This window comes from Hordeum vulgare, chromosome 4H (genome assembly GCF_904849725.1).
Source record: "Hordeum vulgare subsp. vulgare chromosome 4H, MorexV3_pseudomolecules_assembly, whole genome shotgun sequence".
Classification (NCBI taxonomy): Eukaryota; Viridiplantae; Streptophyta; class Magnoliopsida; order Poales; family Poaceae; genus Hordeum; species Hordeum vulgare.
This window is the reverse complement of record NC_058521.1, coordinates 116,019,166-116,034,502: the sequence shown is the minus strand read 5'-3', so window position 1 is coordinate 116,034,502 and position 15,337 is coordinate 116,019,166.

The following is a 15,337-nucleotide window of genomic DNA, read 5'->3' as shown; positions in this document are numbered from 1 at the left end:
AATTGGAGGAGGAGTCCTTCTCCTCCTGGCGGCCAGCGCACCTTGAGGGACTTGTCCCTCAAGTCTAGCCCCTCCCTCTCCCTCCTATATATAGTGGTGGTTTAGGGCTTTTTGAGGCACAACTTTGCCACGTGCAACTCTAGCCTATTCCACATAGTTTTACCTCTAGATCAGATTTCTACGGAGCTCGGGCGGAGCCCTGCAGGAGTAGATCATCACCACCACCGGAGCACCGTCACGAGCGTGAGAACTCATCTACTTCTCCGTCTTGCTTGCTAGATCAAGAAGGCCGAGATCATCGTCGAGTTGTACGTGTGCTGAACGCGGAGGTGCCGTCCGTTCGGCGCTAGATCGGAACGGATCGTGGGACGGATCGCGGGACGGTTCGTGAAATGGTGTGAGGGACGTGAAGACGTTCCACTACATCAACCGCATTTCTTAACACTTCCCACCGTGCGATCTACAAGGGTACGTAGATCTAATCTCCACTCGTAGATGGACATCACCATGATAGGTCTTCGTGTGCGTAGGAATTTTTTTGTTTCCCATGCAACGTTCCCCAACAGAAAGACACCTTCCGCATGTGTATCAATTACACTGATCTCAACAAAGCTTGTCCGAAGGATCCATCTGCTCTCCCCCGTATAGATCAAATCATTGATTCTACGGCGGGTTGTGGGTGCTTGTGTTTCTTGGATGCGTACTCAGGTTACCACCAGATCAATATGGCTAAGGAGTATCAGGAGAAGACGGCTTTCATAACCCCTTTCGTCACTTTATGCTATGTCTCTATGCCTTTTTGGCTCAAGAGCACGGGGGCGACTTATCAACGTTGCATCCATAATTGTTTGCATGATCAGATTGGGCACAATATTCATGCCTATGTTGATGATATTGTGGTGAAATATCAGAAGAAGGAGACGCTCTAGGGGGATCTTAAGGAGACGTTTGATAATCTTTGAGTATATGAGATGAATGTTAACCCGACAAAGTGTGTTTTTGGTGTTCCTACAGGCAAGCTACTAGATTTTTCGGTGTGTGAGAGGGCATCTAGGATAACCCGAACAAGATCAAGGCAATCACTTCACTTCGTAAGGCGGCCAGTATCAATCACGGCCAGTGCATGGCGGGTTGTATCGTGGTTCTAAGACGGTTCATAAGCCGCCCTGGTGAGAAGGTGGTTCCTCTGTATCAACTGCTCAAGAATACAGATGATTTTGTGTGGACAACGGCGGCCGATGAAGCTTTCAAAGCCCTCAAAAAAAGTTAGCTGAGGTGCCCGTTGTAGCCGCCCCGACTAATACAGAGCCCATGTTCCTCTATATCGCAGCTAATTCGAAGGCGGTAAGTGTGGCAGTTGTCATTGAGCGCAAGGAAGACGGTAAGTAATATCCGGTTCAGCGGCCAGTATATTTTGTTAGTGAGGTGCTAACCTTGTCCAAGCAGTGGTATCCACATTGGCAAAAGCTGGTCTTTGGAATTTTTATGGCAATCCGAAAACTGAAGCCTTACTTCGTAGAGCATCCGATCACTATGGTTAGTTCAACTCTTATAGGTGATATCATACAGAATAGAGAGGCCACTGGCCGTATTGCTAAGTGGGCAATTGAACTTGGCCCCAATCATGTGAAGTACGTACCTCAAACAACCATCAAGTCTCAGGCACTAGAGGATTTCATCAATGATCGGACTGAACTTCATCTCCCGGAAGATAGGCCGGACAACACGTACTGGACTATACATTTTGATGTCTCCAGGAAATTGGAAGGCTCGGGGGCCGGAGTCGTGTTATCTTCTCCAAAGGGTGACAAGTTATGTTATGTTCTGCGGCTTATGTTCCCCTGTACCAGCAATGTGACTGAGTATGAGGCTCTCTTACATGGGCTTAGGGATAGCTAAGGAGATGAACCTTAGGCGGGTCACATGCTTGGGCGACTCAGACTTAGTGGCTCAGCATTTTCATGGCTACCAGGTTGATCACATTAATCGACGACATAATGAGGCGGGTGATGCATTGTCACGATATGGATCACAACGTAAGCCGGTTCCGCCTAATGTCTTCCTGGATGTTCTTCAAAACCCCTCAGTCAGGTTACCAACTGAGGAAAATTTAGCAATCGCTGACCTGGAGCTACAATTGGTGGTGGCTCTCCGAACGACGCCTGATTGGACAACGCCATATTTTGCTTATCTCACTCGAGGGGAGCTTCCGACTGAAGGCTTGTTGCTCGCCAGATAGTACGACGATGCAAATCCATAGTTATTCATCAGGGCGAGTTGCATAAAAGGAGTGTGAGTGGTGTTTTTCAACATTGTGTTTCCCCTGAGGAAGGCCATGAAATCTATAACGAAATTCACGCCGGCGACTATGGCCACCATGCCAACTCACGGTCTTTGGTCTCCAAAGCATTTCAACATGGTTTTTATTGGATGACGGCTCATGCAGACGCAGAGGACATCTTGCGCAAGTGTGAAGGATGTCAAAAGTTTGGCCGTCAGGCTCATGTGCCGGCCCAGGAATTACAAATGATCCCAATAACTTGGCCTTTTGCAGTTTTGGGCTTGATATGGTCGGCCCGTTCAAGATGTCTTCTGACAAAAAGACTCATCTGGTGGTGGCAGTTGACAAGTTTACCAAGTGGGTTGAGGCGAAAACTATTAGCAATTGTGATGCAGAGACATGATTCAAGTTTCTAAAGAACTTGATCTTCCGAGTTGGCTATCCCCACAGTATCACCACTGATAATGGCACCAATTTATCACAAGGCGCCATGAAGCAGTTCTGCCAGCAAGAGCATATGCGGCTTGATGTGTCCGCAGTAGCGCATCCATAGTCGAATGGATAGGCCGAGCGATCTAATAAGGAGATTTTGCGTGGGACCAAGCCCCGGCCCATGGCTCCCTTATAGCATACTCTGCTTTGTTGGGTTGAGGAGCTCCCTGTAGTACTTTGGAGCATCAGGACGATGCCAAACAGGTCCACTGGTTACACACCCTTTTTCCTCATTTATGGAGCTGAGGCAGTTTTACCAAGTGATATATGTCACGATTCTCCTTGAGTCACTGCTTATGTTGAAGCAGACAACGAGCAGGCACATCAGGATTCCTTGGACGCTTTAGAGGAAGAGCATGATTTGGTAGCAGCGCGATCAGCTATATATCAGCAAGGCCTACGTCGCTATCACAGTCGTAGGGTTAAAAGATGAGTCTTTCAGGAGGGCGAGTTAGTACTTCGATTGATTCAGGATCATACAAGCATGCACAAGCTATCACCACCATGGGAAGGTCCATTCGTCGTCAGCAAAAGTCTTCACAATGGCTCATATTACCTGATAGACCTTCATCCAGACAAGCCAACTTTGGAGGAGGAGACAACCCGGCCATGGAACATTGCTCATCTTCGGCCTTATTATACTTAGAGCCACTGGCTCCTTATCTATGTACGTATTTCAAAAATTTTGTACCTTTTTATTTAAAAACAATAAAGCCAGTGCCCATGAAATTTGGGGTCTTTGCCGTTTCAGCCTATATGATAAGCATGAGCCTTTCTTGTTTTTCCTAAGCCGCCCAAGAGGATGAACCGCCGTGAGGAGGTCATCCAAACATGGACGCTATTACTATCAAAGAGGACGAGCTACCATGTTGTGATCATTCAAACACGGATGCTGGTAAGCCAAAGAGGACCGGTTGCCACGATGCATGGTTCAAACATAGGCGCCTATGGTGGTCAGGAGTATCAAGCCAGCTTATTTGGGGGCTACTAGTCCCCAGATTGTTTAGCAGTAATAGCATCGTCTTGTGCAATCCTATGCTCGTTTTTTTCCTGATCATAGGTCATTTGGGGGCTTCCAACTCACTGAGTTTAGCTTTCTCACCCTCCCGGTCTGCGAAAAATTAACGCATTACAATGGTTATACTGGACTTTATGTTCGAGTGACTCCCCTTATTGGCCCCATGTACTCTTGGCGAGTCAATCCATTATGGACCCTGAACTTACCAAGGTTAAAACACTGAGGTGTCGTGGAGAGCCGGGATATGGAAAATAGACAAACCATGGGTTCATAGAACTCGCTACACTGAAGCTTGACTTGAGCTTGATCCGCCAGTCTAAATTATAAAGTTTATTGCAAAAACCCATCGTAGGGTATGACTAGAGCCTTGCAGGCTCGTCTCCCTGTTGCGACTCATTGAGCCATCTTACTGAAAACAACTTGATGCCATATTATGGTATTATTTTTCCAGGGAAGGATTCAATATTATTACTGGCTTATACACAGAATTTTGGCTATGAATCCATTATGTTACGAAGGAAAAATCGAATTGCAAGATGACAAATTTCAGAAAGGCGGCTTATATTCAGGTGATGCAAAAAGCTTTAGCATGCATGGAGACATGACACAAAATAGCGGTCTTTACATCTAAAAGTATTACATGGCTACAAAAGGCCAAAGTTTGTCAATATATCAACCCGGTGGATTGTTCCTCTAGGTTAGAATCTTTTGGCTCAGTCTTAGGTAGACACCTTGATCAAGATGCCTCCACGTTATCCTATGCCGAGCCTTCTGGATCCTGGATCTGGAGGTCGCCCATATCCGAGTTGCAATGGATTAAAGCGTGGAATTCAACTTCTTCATTCAAGATGGGCGACGGGTCAACATCAGGGGCAAAAAGATGCTTACGACGCTGAGTAAGATCCACTGGTTCAAATGTGGGTGGCGGCACATGCTTGTTGTTCTCATCATAAGCCGCCTTATATTTCATTAAATCAGCACCTTCAGTGAGCTGACTAACTAGTAGACGAGCCGCGCTCATGCAACGGGCGTAGTCTTCCTGGGTGAATTCTAATCCATCATCCTTATACTCAGGAAACCCGCCAACTTTCTCCTCCGGGTTGAGTTCTGGTGCATAAGCTAGAGCCCGGTGCAACGCAGTAATTACCCCTTAGCGAGCAGCTGTTTTCTTCAATTATTCAATTTGCTTACGCATGGTTGAGAGACGCTTGAGCGTGTCACTCATGAACTTCACCGGCTCTTTGTCGCCCATAACAGCCTTGATGGTGAACAAGCCGCTAGCATAAAGTTTCTCTATTAAGGTGTACAAAGCTTTCAACTTTAGTACCTAGTTGTCTTGAAGGTTGCCAGGTCGAGGGCCTCCAAATAAATCAAAAGTATGAATCGCTCAGCGGGTCGTGTTTTGTACAAAGGTTAAGAATGAAAGTTTTGCAAACAAAGGCTTACCGAAAATAGTTGTGGTCAACATGGAAATATGAAATTTTAGGCCAGTTAACTCTTCAGTAACCAGCTTCAGCTGACTCTCAGTGTTTTCCACGCGTTTAGCCAAGGAGACTTTTTCAGTTTCGACGATTTCCTTATATGCTCGAAACTCTGTTTTTTATCTTCTCAATTTCTACCAAGGAAATCCGAATTTTCTTCTCAGATTGAGCTCTGGCGTCTTGTTGCTGCGTCGAACTTTTCTTCATCTCCTTTAAATCTGCATCGGGCTGGTTCAAAGTTTCCTATACAATAAAACAACATGGTGGATGTTGGTCAAGCTCTGAGTTGCCAAGGTGGATATTATCAAGTCTCAAGCAGATTGCAAGCAATATACTTGACACTTGGGGGCTAATGCATATTAGTTCTTCCAACCATCTATACTACATGAAGACCGGACTCATCTTCAAAGAAGATGACTCGGCCCTTGGGGGCTATAGGTTAAAATTTCACAATTAGACGCTGATAAAGACCCGACTCATCTTCGAGAAGATGACTCTACCCTTGGGGGATACATGTTAATTCTTCACAAACTCATCAAAGACCCGACTCATCTTCAAGAAGATGACTCGGCCCTTGGGGGCGACACATTGATTCTTTACAAATTCATCAAGACCTGACTCATCTTCAAGAAGATGACTCGGCCCTTGGGGGCTACAAGATGTTTTTCTATAAATTCATCATGACCCGACTCATCTTCAAGAAGATGACTCGGCCCTAGGGGCTACGTAAAGATATATGGAGTACATGATTGAGTTCAACATACCTCATATCTTTTCTTAATCATACTGACCAGGCTGGCTTCCATATCCCGGCTGGTGTTGAGGTGACTTAGATATCCGTAATGCAGTTCTTCAAAGCTAAGTTTTTCAATATGGGGAAGCTCAAGTTTAGCTTTCCCTTTCTCTAAGCATGTGTTGCCCCTACAACAGTGTGCTTAGTCAACACAGTGAAGACCAGTTTTGTGTAACCCGTCCCAGTAATAACAACTCTTTCCTCGTCGGATGTAGTGTTGTTGGTTGCAGAGGAATGGGTGGGTCAGGGTTTCCCTTCGGACTTGTATCCATGGCTGTCTCATTAGCACCTGCCGGGTCATCACGAACATCATCAAGATCACCGATGGCGCCTTGAGGAGTGATACGTCTCCATCGTATCTACTTTTCCAAACTCTTTTGCCCTTGTTTTGGTCTCTAATTTGCATGATTTGAATGGAACTAACCCGGACTGACGCTGTTTTTAGCAGAATTTCCATGGTGTTGTTTTTGCACAAAAATAAAAGTTCTCGGTATGACCTGGAAATCTACAAGGATTTTTTGTGGAATATATAAAAAATACTGGCGTAAGAATCAACTAGAGGGACGGAGCCAAGAACTCACGAGCCAACCAGGCCCGCCGCCCCCCAGACCGGGCCTGGCAGGCTTGTGAGCCCCTCGGGGCCCCGCCGCCTCCAATTCCAGCTCTATATATCCTCCTTCGACCGGAAAAAAATCAAGGAGAAGAGTTCATCGCGTTTTACGATACGGAGGCGCTGCCACCACCTGTTCTTCCTCTAGAGGGCAGATCTGGAGTCCGTTTTGGGCTCCGCGGAGGGGAGATCGTCGCCATCGTCATCACCAACCTTCCTTCATCGCCAATTCCATGATGCTCTTCATCGTTCGTGAGTAATCTCATCGTAGGCTTGCTGGACGGTGATGGGTTGGATGAGATCTATCATGAAGTCAAGTTAGTTTTTACGGGGATTGATACCTAGTATCCACTATGTTCTGAGATTGATGTTGCTACTACTTTGCTATGCTTAATGCTTGTCACTAGGGCCCGAGTGCCATGATTTCAGATATGAACCTATTATGTTGCCATCAATATATGTGTGTTCTTGATCCTATCTTGCAAGTTGTAGTCACCTACTATGTGTTATGAGCCGGCAGCCCCGGAGTGACAATAGTCGGAACCACTCCCGGAAATGACCATAGTATGAGGAGTTCATGTATTCACTAGTGCCAATGCTTTGTTCCGGTTCTCTATTAAAAGGAGAACCTTAATATCCCGTAGTTTCCATTAGGACCCCGCTGCCACGGGAGGGATGGACAATAGATGTCATGCAAGTTCTTTTCCTTAAGCACGTATGACTATATACGGAATGCATGCCTACATTACATTGACGAACTGGAGCTAGTTACACATCTCCCCATGTTATAACTGTTGCATGATGAATGTCATCCGGCATAACTATCCATCACCGATCCAATGCCTATGAGTCTTTTCCTACTAGTCCTTGCTACGTTACTCTGTTGCTACTCTTACCGCTACTGTTGTCACTGCTGCTACTGTTGCTACTGTTGCTATCACACTACTTTGCTACTGATACTTTGCTGCAGATACTAAGTCTTTCAGGTGTGGTTTAATTGACAGCTCAACTGCTAATACTCGAGAATATTCTTTGGCTTCCCCTTGTGTCGAATCAAAAAATTTGGGTTGAATACTCCACCCTCGAAAACTGTTGCGATCCGCTATACTTGTGGGTTATCAAGACTATTTTCTGGCGCCGTTGCCGAGGAGGCATAGCTCTATTCTCTGAGTCACTTGGGATTTACGTCTATTGATCACTATGAGGAATCCGAGAGATCCAAAAACTAAAGTCTTGCCCTCAACTACGAGGACAGGTAAGGAACTGCCATCTAGCTCTGCACTTGATGCTACTTCTGCTATCCATGATGCTTGTGATGATGCTTTGCTTGATACTGCTTTGCCGCTTGGTGCATTCCTTGATGCACAAATTTCTAGAGTTGCTACTGAATGTGATGATACTTCTGAGACTGCTGAGATTATTGAAGTAGAACCTACTATTTCACGTGTTAGAACTAGCTCTCCTAGATATGAATTGCCTGATATACCTGAGGGTTATGTTATGGAGGGAGAGATAGGTGAGGACTTTCTTGCTTGTAAGGATAGCTAAAGAAAAGTCTCTGAATGCTAGAATGAAATACGATCCTAAGTTTGCTACTTTGCCTATCTTTGTGAATGATAAGGATTATGAATTCTCTGCCGATCCTGAGTTAATCACTTTGGTCAAATCTGATCCTTTTCATGGTTGTGAGTCTGAAACGGTTGTAGAACATCTTACTAAGCTTCACAATATAGCCACCCTATTCACGAGTGAGGAAAAGACCCGCCACTACTATATCCTTAAGTTGTTCCCTTTCTTGCTAAAGGATGATGCTAAGACTTGGTTCACTTCTCTTGCTCCTGGTTGTGTGCGTAGTCCCCAAGATATGATCTACTACTTCTCTGAGAAATATTTTCCTGCCCGTAAGAAACAAGCTGCCTTGCAGGAAATATATAACTTTGTGCAAGTTGAAGAAGAGAGTCTCCCACAAGCTTGGGGGAGGCTTGTCCAGCTGCTGAATGCTTAGCCTGATCACCCTCTTGAGAAAAATGAAATACTTGATATCTTCTATAATGGACTAACCGATGCTTCTAGGGACCACCTAGATAGTTGTGCTAGTTGTGTTTTCATGGAACGAACTATGGAACAAGCTGAGATTCTATTGAATAATATCTTGTGCAATGAGAATGCTTGGACTATTCCTGAACCACTTCCGAAGCCAACTCTGAAGAAAAGAGGTATCCTATTCCTCAGTCCTGAAGATATGCAAGAAGCTAAGAAATCTATGCAAGAGAAAGGCATTAAATCTGAAGATGTCAAGAATCTACCACCTATCGAAGAGATTCAGGATCTTGATAACCCGACACAGGTAGTAGAGGTAAATTCTCTTCATAGATTCAATGAGAGTGATATTCCTTTTGATAAACCTGCTAGCTTATGCTTAGATGAATTTGATAACTTTGTTGCCAAACAACAAAGTTTCAATGATTATGTTAGCAGACAATTGGAACAGAATGCTCGTATGCTTAGTCATTTAAGTGCTTGTGTGGATAGAAATGTCAATGACCTTAAGATTTTGAGTAAACATGACTCTATGGTCACCACTCAAGTAGAACAAGTACTTAAGGCTCAAAATGACTTGCTCAATGAGTTGAACGACAATTCCGTTAGAGTCGTCACTAGAGGCAGTAGAATGACCCAGGAACCTTTGTATCCTGAGGGACATCCTAGAAGAATTGAGCAAGATTCTCAAGGAGTTAGCACTGATGCACCTAGACATCCTAGGAAGAAAAAGAAAGATGATAGGAACTTGCATGCTAGCCAACCTGTTGCTGTTACACCCGATAATCCAAACGATATCTCTGTTTATGATGCCGAAACACAATCTGGTGATGAACATGAGCCTAATGATAATATCGATAGAGGTGTTCATGATGATGCTCAACCTAGTAATGATAAGGATGTGGAGATCGAACCTAGTGTCGATCTTGATAACCCACAACCTAAGAACAAGAGATACGATAAGAACGACTTCATTGCTAGGAAGCATGGTAAAGAAAGGGAACCATGGGTTCACAAACCCTTGCCCTTTCCTCCCAAACCATCCAAGAAAAAGGATGATGAGGATTTTGAGCGCTTTGTTGAAATGATTACACCTGTCTTTCTGCAAATGCGTCTAACAGATATGCTCAAAATGTCTTCGTATGCTAAGTACATGAAAGATATTGTGACCAACAAAAGGAAGATACCCGAGGTTGAGATTTCCACCATGCTTGCCAACTGCACCTTCAAGGGTGGAACTCCTAAGAAACTAGGTGATTTCCGAGTGCCCACTATACCTTGCTCCATTAAAGGAAACTACGTTAGAACTGCTTTATGCGATTTTGGAGCCGGTGTTAGTGTTATGCCTCTTTCTCTTTATCGTAGACTTGAATTGGATAAGTTGACACCGACTGAAATCTCCTTGCAAATGGCCGACAAATCAACTGCTTTCCCTATCGGCATTTGCGAGGATGTGCCTGTTGTGGTTGCTAACGTTACTATCTTAACGAACTTTGTTATTCTAGATATTCCCGAGGATGATGCCATGGCGGTCATCCTTGGAAGACCCTTTTTAAACACTACAACGGCTGTTATTGATTGCAACAAAGGCAATGCCACTTTCCATGTTAACGGTAATGAGCACACGGTGCACTTCCCGAAGAAACAATATCGATTACATTGCATCAATGCTATTGAAAAACTTCATCAATTCTTATTGAGAGCTTCGAATGCCCTATACCTACTGCCAAGATGAAGTATGATTTGCTTGTTGGGGATATGCACATCCCCATTGAGGTAACCTGACTATTCGAAAAAAATCTCCGGTTCTATGCGATTCTAAAAAAGTTTGTCAAGGAGACTTGATCAACCTCATTGACGGATTTATTTTCATGACCATGAGATGGATAAATCTAGGAGTCACAACCCTGTGTTCCAAACCTTTACCTTCGGTTCCTTAGAAGAAAAATGATAAATTTAGCTTTAGTTTTCCCTGTTTTCTGCTTTCTCCATCCCTTAGAAAAGTGTCCCGCAAATAAAAGTTCTTCAAATGCCCTGAAAATCAAGTATGATTTTTTTTGGAATTTTTGAAAATTCTGAGACACAGAGCTAGTCAGGGGGATGCACCAGTGGGTCACAAGCCCACCAGGCCCAGCCACCCCCCCTGGTTGGGCCTGACAAGCTTGTGCGGCCCATGTGGACCCCCTCCACTTATTCCAGCTCCCATCTCCTTTTCCTACTTCCAGAAAAAATCATTCCACAGCTCAAACCCGTGTTCTTGCTCCTCTTGCTACATTTTTTGATCTCCTTGTGCAAAGCCCCATTCACCGAACTGTTTTGGGGAAATTGTTCCTTGGTATATGACTCCTCCATTGGTCCAATTAGTTTTTGCTCTAGTGCTTTATTCGTTGCGTATTTTTGCTGCCTTGGTGACCCTGTTCTTGAGCTTTGCATGTTCATTTTAGTTGGTCCCAAGTAGTTTTGATGCGTGATATTGCCTCTAGGCACTTGGAGGAGTAGTTGCTATGAGTTTTGTTGAGCGTCTTTCACTTTTCTCTTGAGTCACTGAAAATTCAGAAAAAAAAGAAGATGTTCAGCAGAAACTATCATGGTGGTTCCTCAAGCAAAAGGGGTCCCCGTCTCTCGATTCGGGAACCCGACTCTTATCAGCCGAGGAACGCACATGTACAACCATGTGAATGGCCTTCCGATGAATTCATGATTGATGCAGGTTTCAAAGACGAGTTTGATACATTTGTTCACAATGCCTGGCTCGAATAATTCATCTCCAACAAATGCGAACAATATACTATGCTCACTGCCTCTTTTGTTCGTAGGTTCAGATTTTCAGTTGGCCGTGACTCATCCATACTGTTTGATCTTTATGACAAATCGTATACCATGGATTTAGAGGATTTCAATAGAATTTGCAAGATACCTGATTGGGGTAGTCCCAATGATCCTCCTAAGTCTTCGGTTAGAGATTTCTTTTCTAGTATAACTGTTGGAGAAACTAGAGATATTACACATGCTACCTTGGGGAGCATTCAATTCCCTGCCTTACATTATTTTCCCCTCTTCATAGGTAGATGCATTAATGGCAAGATTGATCATTGTCACCTCTGTGCTCCTGACCTTAGTATTCTTAAGAGCGCAGTAACGGGTGATAGAAGTTTCAACATGGGAGCTATAATCGTGAGGAGGCGGAATAATAATGCTAATGAAGGGGATTTCCTTGGTGGGATCTATGCCACTCGCATAGCAAGTTTTCTTGGAGTACCCATCCGCGAAGGAGATCCCCCGCTCCATAGAGCTTTCCTTGACCGTGCCGCTATGACACGTTATCAGTTCCTTGAGAGGGATAATGAATCCCTCCTATACCGGTTAATATTTAACCAACAGCGTGTTTTCCATATTACCCTTCCTGCTCCTGCCTTCTTTGACTTTCAGGTAAAACGGATATATTACATAACCAGAGGGGAGGAACAGGAGTATGAGAGGGAGGCGAAGGCTGCTCGCCTTCGTGAGGCAGCCATTCAGGCGGTAGCTGCCGCGATCCCGTACAACCCCGATCATGATTTTGGATATCGCCCGGACCAGCCGTGGGAGTAAACCAACTTAGGCCAAAAGCCTAAGCCTGGGGGAGTACGTGTTTCTCACCGACTTTATAATAATGCTCACGCTTTCCCTTTGTTAGTCGATGTTCACACCTTGCCATTGTATCATCCATGCTAGTTTATTTCCTTTTTCTCGCTTTCTTCTCGTGTGTTTGTTTAGACTAAGAAAAACAAAAAAAATTAGTTGTAAGTTTGCTTTTCTGCTTGCTTAGTAGTGTTTTAAAAGTAAAACCCAAAAAGATTTCCCTCTCTTCTTTTGCTTGTTTGGAGCTTTCCCGTGTAAATAGTTTTCTTTTCCTTTGGGTCAAGGTAGAAGACCATGGTTAGAATGTTTAGTGGCTCTCGCATGCTTATTGTTTATCCGTCAAAGAGCCATTTTACTTTGTCTTCCCCTCTGTGTTTTCCTGCAGATTCCACCTTCGTCCAATGCACGAACACTCTCATTATGATTCACATCATTTGGTCGTGCAAGTGAAAGGCAATGATGACGATATTCGATGAAGTGACTGAGCGTGGAAAAGCTGGTATGAACTCGATCTATTTTGTTTTTGTAAATATGACTAGCTCATCGTTCCTATTTCAGCTTTGTTATGAGAAAAACATGTGTGCAATGAAAACTTAGAGATCATAGTTTCTGATGCCATGCTTAATTAGCTAGGAGCTTATAATGGTTTTTCTTGGATGCCAACATGAATTTCAAAATGATTATGATGTAGTATGATAGGACGGTATCCTCCTTTGAGTGATTCAAGTGGCTTGACTTGGCACATGTTCACGCATGTAGCTGAAACAAAATAAACATAGCCTCTATGTTATTCATGTTCATGGTGATTTATATCCTACTCATGCTTGCACTCAATGTTGGTTAATTTCAATGCATATTGATGACTATTGTCGCTCTCTAGTTGGTCACCTCCCAGTCTTTTGCTAGCCTTCACTTGTACTAAGCAGGAATACTGCTTGTGCATCCACTTACATAAACCCAAAGTTGTTCCATATGAGTCCACCATACCTACCTATATGCGGTATCTACCTGCCGTTCCAAGTAAATTTGCATGTGCCACTCTCTAAATCTTCAAGCAATAATCTGTTTTGTATGCCCGAACCGCTCATGTGGTGACAAGGAGCGATCAGTATCTTCCATGCTAGGCATGTTATCCTCGATACGTTTTATTCACTATCACTGACGAGAAAGGGGCCGGTAATTGGAATGCCCAGTTCCATGCTCAAATCGAAAAGATAATTGCAAACAAAACTCCCCCTGGATTGTTGTTGGTATGGACGGTACCCGAGGATTCGGCTAGCCGTAGAGTGTGATTGATCGGTGGTGGGGGAGTCAAAACTTTACTTTTCTGTTTGGGAACCGCCTATAGTATGTGTATCATGGAAGATGGTGAAAACTTGTGGTCATCGCGTTGACAATGAGTGCATACCACTCAAAATTATTAATCTCTGTTTTAAAAGCTTGAGCTCTGGCACCACTGCAAATCAATGCTTCCCTCTGCGAAGGGCCTATCTTTTTATGTTTCTATTGAGTCATCCTCTTCTTTCAAAAGGCACCAATTAGAGAGCACCTCCATCATTTTTACGCTTTGCTATTAATTGATATTGAGTATGACAGTGACTGGATCTTCTTTGCCATGAATTTCAATGTTAAGTCAGCCCTTGGTCTTTGAAGGTGTTGTGCATTTACGTTTTGTGGTCCCAGAAAGAGCTAGCGAGGTACCACTTGTTCATATTGCTTCATGGTTGTTTTGATTGAAGAGTTGACGTTTGAAGCTTATTATTATTGTCCGCCACTTGATTATGCCATTGATATGAGTAAATCATGAGACCTAAATGTCATTGCTTATGTGGTTAGGTTATGCTGGAAGTCTAAATATGAGTTAGACATAATTGCAACAACAAGATCAAACAAAGTTTGTAAAAGCTTTTATTTTGTCTCTTTCAGTTTGTCAACTAAATTGCTTGAGGACAAGCAAGGCTTTAAGCTTGGGGCAGTTGATATGTCTCCATCGTATCTACTTTCCAAACTCTTTTGCCCTTGTTTTGGTCTCTAATTTGCATGATTTGAATGGAACTAACCCGAACTAATGTTGTTTTCAACAGAATTGCCATGGTGTTGTTTTTGGCAGAAATAAAAGTTCTCGGAATGACTTGGAAATCTACGAGGATTTTTTGTGGAATATATAAAAAATACTGGCGCAAGAATCAACTCGAGGGATGGAGCCAGGAGCTCACAAGCCCACCATGCCCGCCCCCCCATGGTCGGGTCTGGCAGGCGTGTGAGCCCCTCGGGGCTCCGCCGCCTCCAATTCCATCTCTATATATCCGCCTTCGACCGGAAAAATCAAGGAGAAGAGTTCATCGCGTTTTACGATATGGAGGTGCCGCCACCACCTGTTCTTCCTCTGGAGGGCAGATCTGGAGTCCGTTTTGGGCTCCGGAGAGGGGAGATAGTCACCATCGTCATCACCAACCTTCGTTCACCGCCAATTCCATGATGCTCTTCATCGTTCGTGAGATCTATCATGTAATCGAGTTAGTTTTGATGGGGATTGATCCCTAGTATCCACCATGTTCTGAGATTGATGTTGCTACTACTTTGCTATGCTTAATGCTTGTCATTAGGGTCCGAGTGCCATGATTTCAGATCTGAACCTATTATGTTGCCATCAATATATGTGTGTTCTTGATCTTATCTTGGAAGTTGTACTCACCTACTATGTGTTATGACCCGGCAACCCCGGAGTGACAATAGCCGGAACCACTCCCGGAGATGACCATAGTATGAGGAGTTGATTTATTCACTAGTGCTAATGCTTTGTTCCGGTTCTCTATTAAAAGGAGAACCTTAATATCCCGTTGTTTCCATTAGGACCCCACTGCCACGGGAGGGATGGACAATAGATGTCACGCAAGTTCTTTTCCTTAAGCACATATAACTATATACGGAATGCATGCCTACATTACATTGACGAACTAGAGCTAGTTACATATCTCCCCATGTTATAAGTGTTGCATGA